The sequence below is a fragment of the Triticum dicoccoides genome, chromosome 3A (genome assembly GCF_002162155.2).
Source record: "Triticum dicoccoides isolate Atlit2015 ecotype Zavitan chromosome 3A, WEW_v2.0, whole genome shotgun sequence".
In the NCBI taxonomy this organism is placed as follows: Eukaryota; Viridiplantae; Streptophyta; class Magnoliopsida; order Poales; family Poaceae; genus Triticum; species Triticum dicoccoides.
The window spans coordinates 682633471-682641646 of NC_041384.1; positions in this window are offsets into that span (position 1 = coordinate 682633471).

The window sequence follows — 8176 nt, forward strand, 5'->3', positions numbered from 1 at the left end:
ATGGCATTAAACAGGAAACTCCAGTGTCCAGGAGATCCTGGTTTGTTTTTTTCACTAGCTTTCCTAATGATATTGAAATCACCCCCAATCAAAATAGGGTTGACACTTTTTTGGAAAATTCTGGATAGCTCAGCCAGGAATTTAGCTTTTCTCTCTGGCTAGGTGTCAGGACCTCGATCCTAAGTCACACCGAGCTAGCATGTAACACATCGTATCACTTTGCGCCCTACAGCCCGGATTCACACGCTGATGACCGACACATTCGATGCTGGTTCATGTATGCTTGTCCCTGTAAGTTAGTGCCACTTTGGGTTCACGACTAGTCATGTCGGCCCGGGTTCTTTGTCATATGGATGCTAGCGACACTATCATATACGTGAGCCAAAAGGCGCAAACAGTCCCGGGCCAGGTAAGGTGACACCCTTGGGAATACCGTGCGTGAGGCCGCAAAGTGATATGATGTCTTACATGCTAGATCGGTGTGACTTAGGATCGGGGTCCTAACAGCTCATGTAACACATCATATCACTTTGCGGCCTCACGCACGGTATTCCCACGGGTGCCACCTTACCTGGCCCGGGACCATTTGCGCCTTTTGGCTCACGTATATGATAGTGTCGCTAGCATCCATATGATAAAGAATCCGGGCCGACATTACTAGTCGTGAATCCAAAGTGGCACTAACTTACAGGGACAGGCATACATGAACCAACATCGAACGTGTCGGTCATCAGCGTGTGAATCCGGGCTGTAGCACTAGGCATCTCCATAAACCACCACCAAGTCCCAGATAAACTTAGTTTTAAGATCTTGAACAGTCATTTTAATGTGGTAATCCCCTTCCTCCTGCGAAATAATGTCTAAAGTGGTGTAATTAACACCTAAAAGGAGTCCACCAGATTTCCCCCTAGCTGGAGTGAAATGCCAATGGAAGTCTCTCCCAGCACAAATATGTTGCAGATCATTTCTAGAATTTTTTTGCCTCATAGTCTCTTGCAAACCTAGGAAATCCACTCTCCTATCCATAATCATTTCTCTAATAAATCTTTTCTTAATGTCTCCCCCGAACTCTCTCATATTCGAGAAGATGCCTCTCATCTTTTTTTCTTTTTCTTTTTTTAACAGAAGATTCTAATTTTTTATAGCAGACGCAGTTTTAACACCAGAACCTCTGATGTTTCTGCTTCTTTTTCTTTCTTTTTAGAAGAGAAACGTCCTCTCACTATATCCTAGTCATCCTCTTCCTCTTTATTTTCATCACCCCCCCGGCCTAATAAATCTTCTAGGGTATGTTCCCCAGTATCAATAATCTCGTTTTCATCAGGTATATGGATTATTTTCTGATATTTATTGTAATCAGATAACCACAAATCAATTTTGGCATGTTCCACATTTTTTATCAATTCTAAATTATGCTTAATCATCGAATGATTATTTCCCGAGCTGGCCCTCACTCCCTTAGCAATTTTTTGAAGAAAACTGCCAGATTTAGGGAAAATCCCAGTATGGGATGACTCACCATAGTTGTCCTTCTTGGCTGCCCTCTCCTTGGCCAGCTCTGTGATGTTGCGATCCTCTTTCCCTTTTGATCTAATACATGTTCTTCTTCATCCTTGGGATCAATTTCACCTTTTTCAGCTTTCTTTACCTTAGTCCCAAAAGAATCTGTCTCCTGGCTAGCACTGTAATCAACTGGCTCCACATATCCCAGCCCAATAGCTTGTTAAATTAGTTCTTGTTCTGTCATCTCTTCTCCCCCCTCTTGTTTGTCTTCAATCTGAAGGAAATATGCCCTAGAGGCAATAATAAAGTTATTGTTTATTTCCTTATTTCATGATAAATGTTTATTATTCATGCTAGAATTGTATTAACCGGAAACATAATACATGTGTGAATACATAGACAAACAGAGTGTCACTAGTATGCCTCTACTTTACTAGCTTGTTAATCAAAGATGGTTATGTTTCCTAACCATAGACATGAGTTGTCATTTGATAAACGGGATCACATCATTAGGAGAATGATGTGATTCACTTGACCCATTCCGTTAGCTTAGCACTTGATCGTTTTAGTTTACTGCTATTGCTTCCTTCATGACTTATATATGTTCCTATGACTATGAGATTATGCAACTCCCGATTACCGGAGGAACACTTTGTGTGCTACCAAACGTCACAACGTAACTGGGTGATTATAAAGGTGCTCTACAGGTGTCTCCGATGGTACTTGTTGAGTTGGCATAGACCGAGATTAGGATTTGTCACTCCGATTGTCAGAGAGGTATCTCTGGGCCCTCTTGGTAATGCACATTACTATAAGCCTTGCAAGCAATCCAACTAATGAGTTAGTTGCGGGATAGTGCATTACGGCATGAGTAAAGAGACTATCCGGTAACGAGATTGAACTAGGTATTGAGATACCGACGATCGAATCTTGGGCAAGTAACATAGCGATGACAAAGGGAACAACGTATGTTGTTATGCGGTTTGACCCATAAAGATCTTCATAAAATATGTAGGAGCCAATAAGAACATCTAGGTTTCGCTGTTGGTTATTGACCGGAGACGTGTCTCGGTCATGTCTACATAGTTCTCGAACCCGTAGGGTCCGCACGCTTAACGCTCGGTGACGATCAATATTATGAGTTTATGTGATTTGATGTACCGAAGGTAGTTCGGAGTTCCGGATGAGATCAGGGACATGACGAGGAGTCTCGAAATGGTCGAGACGTAAAGATCGATATATTGGACGACTATATTCGGACATCGGAAAGGTTCCGTGTGATTCAGGTATTTTTCTGAGTACCGCGGAGTTACGGGAATACGAGGAAGAAGTATTGGGCCTCATGGGCCAAGTGGTGGAAGAGAGGAGGGAGGGCGCCCCCTAGCCCAAACCAAATTGGATTAGGGGGCCGGCCCCCCTTTCCTCCTTTCCTCCCTCTCCTTCCTTCTCTCCTCCCCCCTTCCTTTCCTCCTCCTAGTAGGAGTAGGAAAGGGGAGTCCTACTCCTACTAGGAGGAGGACTCATCCTCCTGGCGCGCCCTACAGGGGCCGGCCGACCTCCCCTTTGCTCCTTTATATACGGGGTCAAGGGGGGCACCCTAGAACACACAAGTTGATCATTGATCCCTTAGCCATGTGCGGTGCCCCCCTCCACCATAATCCACCTCGATCATATCATAGCGGTGCTTAGGTGAAGCCCTGCGTCGGTAGCAACATCATCATTGTCATCACGCCGTCGTGCTGACGGAACTCCCCCGTGAAGCTCTGCTGGATCGAAGTTCGTGGGACGTCATCGAGCTGAACGTTTGCTGAACTCGGAGGTGCCGTGCGTTTGGTACTTGGATCGGTCGGATCGTGAAGACGTTCGACTACATCAACCACATTCTCATAATGCTTCCGCTTATGGTCTACGAGTGTACATAGACGATACTCTCCCCTCTCGTTGCTGTGCATCACCATGATCTTACGTGTGCGTAGGATTTTTTTTGAAATTACTACGCTCCCCAACACAATCACCATATCATCATCTATTGCTTCCTCTTCTTCCCCCTCATCAGTAGTTTTTCCCCCAGACTGGGACCCCCTCACTTCATCATTTGTCTTCAGATTAAGCTGCAGTAATTCTTGTTGTCTCCTGACCTCTTTTTCAAGGATTCTTCTTATTATTTCCATTTCCCTCCTTTTCTTCTCATCCAACATCAGTTGTCCAGTCTACCTAGCAGCAAGTTCCTCTGCTTTTTGCAATCTCACCATCATGCTTTCCTCTTTTTCCTTCATCTCTCCTGCTGCCATTGCTTCCATTTTCTCTTTAAGAGTTTCACTTGTCTGTCCTGTTTCACTAGTTTTCAGAACCACTTGTTCATACTGCTTTGGCCCCAAGCTCACATTCTGTTTTCCAATATCAGCTTGCTTGCTTTTTTTCTGCATGTCATTCTCCCTCTGTGCTTCAAAATTTTCCAAATCAAGATAGTCAAAGATCTTCCTCTTATTCCCCTCATCAAACTTATACCATCCCTGTTCTACAACTGAATCAAACTCAAAGCCTATGTCATACAGCAGAAAATCTTTTGTACTTATCTCAGTTCCTGCTGGAATCTTGTGCAAATCTCTCACTCCCACCTTCACCTTGATCTCTTCCTTCGAGTGAATATGTTCTACATCTACCTCCACCATTGGCCCCAAAGCAGAGCCAATTTCACACACCCCCAAGTAATGTCTCGGTGTATTAGGCACTCCCCACATTTTGATCCAAACAGAATGAAGTTTCCCCTTAGCTTTGTCATTTGGACTCCAAAAATCCACCTCAACCATGGCTCCTGTCCCTAGCAGACTGAACTTTCCAAAAAAAATCAGCTCTACCAATTTTGCCTTGTTGGGGAATCTCATCAGAAAAGTGTTGGGGCTCTGAAATTTGGTTTGGTGATTGATGACAACGTGTTTGCGGACTAATCATGTGCTTTGAGCATTTCAGAGATTCATCCTTGGCACGAGACGATTTCTTCCCCTCGGAGTGTCATTCAAGACGGTGTAGCTCTTTAGTCTCTCTTTATGTGGTCTAGTTGCGTAGAGGGCACTGTACTATCAAGAGGGGGTCCGCTGTGGTATTGCTTGGGTGGAATAAACACGTACACTTCCGCTTCTCTCCCTCCGAGCCCTTTCGCTTCAATGGAGAGATCTTTTCTCTACTTGTGTGTCTTGTCTGGGTCCCAGCGGTAGTACCGTGCTACCCAGCGGTAGTATCGCTGAGGGGTCACAAGTGGCAGTACCGCTCCGCAGCGGTAGTATCGCCGGTGACTCCGCAGCTGTACTACCGCTGGCTTGCCACGTTCCTATCGTCTCGACTCGAGGGCTCTTTTTCTCGTGTCGGGTTTTGCCGCACTAGTTGCGGCAGTAGAGGCGGTAGTACCACCTCTCAGCGGTAGTACCGCCCCTACCACCGTGGTAGTACCGCTTTGGGTCTAGGTCCCTGCTTCTCTCCTTTGCGCAGCAGTACCGCTAGGTGGAACGGCAGTACCGCTGGATCAACAGTAGTACCGCCCACCCAAGCGGTACTACCGCCCTCTGCGGGGCTATTTAGTGGGGCAACGGTTGGATTGTTGCCCCCACTATAAAAGGGGGTCCCCTTCTTCCCCGTTGACCTACCTATTCCCCCTCAAGCTGCATTAATGCTCCAAGCTCCATTTTCCCCCGATCTATCTCTCTAGCCAATCAAACTTGTTGATTTGCTCAGGAGTGGTTGAGAAGGCCCCGATCTACACTTTCACCAAGAGTTTTTGATTCCCCCACCTATCCCTAGCAGATCTTGTTACTCTTGGGTGTTTGAGCACCCTAGACGGTTGTGGTCACCACGGAGCCATAGTCCATTGTTGTTAAGCTTCATGGTATTGTCGGGAGCCTCCGATTAAGTTGTGGAGATTTCCCCAACCTTGTTTGTAAAGGTCCGGCCGCCGCCTTCAAGGGCACCAATAGTGTAATCACGGCATCTCGCATTGTGTGAGGGTGTGAGGAGAATACGGTGGCCCTAGTGGCTTCTTGGGGAGCATTGTGCCTCCACACCGCCCTAACGGAGACGTACTTCCCCTCAAAAGGAAGGAACTTCGGTAACACATCCTCGTCTTCACCGGATCCACTCTTGGTTATTTCTTACCTTCACTTGTGCAAGCTCTTTAGTGTTACTTCTCTTGCTTGCTTGTTTGTTTGTTGTTAGTGCATCATATAGGTTGCTCACCTAGTTGCACATCTAGACAACCTATTTTGATGCAAAGTTTAATTTGGTAAAGAAAAGTTAAAAATTGTTAGTTGCCTATTCACCCCCCTCTAGTCAACCATATCGATCCATTCAATTGGTATCAGAGCCTCGTCTCTTTATTAAGGACTTTACTGTCCGAAGAGTATGGTTGATACCGTAGACGGTGTGGAGGAACACTCCGGTGTGAATCCGATCTCGTCTACGGGCGATGGGGAAACCTCGATCTCTCATGAGGAGTTCAATGTGGCCTCGGAGACATTGAAAACCTCCATGACGACTGAGGTTGAAAGCATGTTTACTAAATTCCTTGAAGGACTTAAACTATCCACCGCACCGTTGAAAGTGGGTAATCCCACCGACAAGGTGACGGATGCTACCTCTGATAAAGGGGATGCTAGTAGTGAAAAGGCTCCTTCTTCTAGTGGTAAGAATTGCACCGGCATCTTTGCTCATGTGGAACCACCACATGTTTATGGTGGACCGGTTCCTTCCACTCATTTGAATCATGCCGGTCCTCCCCCTAAGATTGTGAAAAATAAGGACTTTGATTCTTGGGTTTACCGCTGTAAACTTCATTTAAATCATGTGAACACTATTCTTTGGAGAATCATTGAAGAAGGTTTCTATCCGCATGATCCAAGCAACTTCACTCCTCGAGAAGTCGCGGATAATCAATTCAATGAGAATGCTCTCTTCATCATTCAAGATGCAATTCCACCCGAAGATCTACCTCATCTTCGGTCCTTCGCCTTGGCCAAAGACGCATGGCTTTGTGTTGTCTCACTCTACCGGGGAAGCGCAAGCATTGAATGCTCCAACTATGAAGGTGCAAGATGAGGCCGCTGAGTTTGCAATGAAAGAAGATGAAGAACCTCGTGAGCTTTATCGGAGAGTAACCAAACTCGCGGTCTCACTCCGAGATCACGGGAGCAAGGACACGGATGACAATTGGATCAAGCACAAATTCCTCAAGGCAATGATGCCCTACCACAAGGCCATGTCCTCCATCATTCGTCAAAGGCCGGACTTCCACACTTTGACCTCAAGCGAAGTGTTGGATGAGTTTGTGGCCATGAACATTTTGGACAAGACCGCCGACAATCCGGTGCTTCGTTCTCAAAGGGCAAAGAAGCCCAACCTTGCATTGAAGGCCAAGGTCTGCATTGAAGAAGAAGAAGAGGAAGAAGAGGAAGAAGAGGAGAGAAACCCCGGAGATACAAAGTATGCATATCATGAACACATGGAACTTGCTTCAAGGCAATTTTAGAGTAAGAAAAACTCAAGGCCAAACTTTAACAAAAACAACTCAAGTGGCACGAAGAGAAAGCAACGTGTAAGGACTTGCTACAATTGTGGCAATGTGAGTCATTTTGTTGTGGAGTGCCCGTATGAGAAGAGGGAAGACAATGGTGGCAAGCTCATCCGAAAGGACAAGGCCAAGTCGTTCCCCAACAAGAGAAACTTCACCAAGAAGACTCCTCCCAAGGCATTGGTGGTACAAGAAGAGTATAATGAGGATGATGAAGATGATGAAGATGGTGAGTCGGTTGCCATGGCCTTAGTTGCCATTGCGACGACTCCACGGGTGTCTCTCTTTGACTCACCCAATGAGAGCATCACCACCAAGTGCCTCATGGCAAAAGCTACCAACAAGGTAACCCCCAACATCAAAACTACCATCATTAATCATCCTTCTTCGACGGATAGCATTGATGAACATGAGGGAGCTAATGTGGAGGTGAATGAGTTTGAAGCCTTTATGGGCAAACTTAAGGGTAAATCCAAGAAGCACTTTGTTGCTCTCTTGGAACAACTTGGTGAAGCCAATGACATGATCGAGGCTCACGAAGATACCATCTCTAAGATGGAAGGGCATAGGCGTGACTATGCCGATGAGATTTCGGATCTTTCCAATGTTCTTGAGGAAGAGCGTGGTGTTCGTTTGGCTCTTGAGGAGTCACAAAACGTTGATCATGCTAAGTTAAAGAAAGATTTTGATCATGTTCTCATTGTTTCTCGTGTGCTAAACTCCGAGAAGGCCAAACTTGAGGTTGATCTTGCTAGAGTCAAAGAGGAGTTTGATCTACTTGACAAGGCTCACAAGGTCTTGAAGGGTGCTCATGCTAGCCTCAAAGAGTCTCATGATCAACTTCAAGTAAAGCTAACCAAGGAAAAAGCCACTTTTCCTCGTATGATGTTAATCGATAATGCAAATGCTACTAACCCGTGTTGTGAGCATGTGCATGTTGTTGAGGAGAACACTAAGCTAAAGGTGCAACTTGAGAAAGGTCTTGAGACTTGCATACAAGGCAAGAAGAACCTCAACGACCTCTTGACCAACCAAAAGGGAGTTGTGGCCAAGGAAGGGATTGGGTACGTGCCCGAGTCCAAGAACAAGAAGAAGAATGGCAAGACCAAACGACCT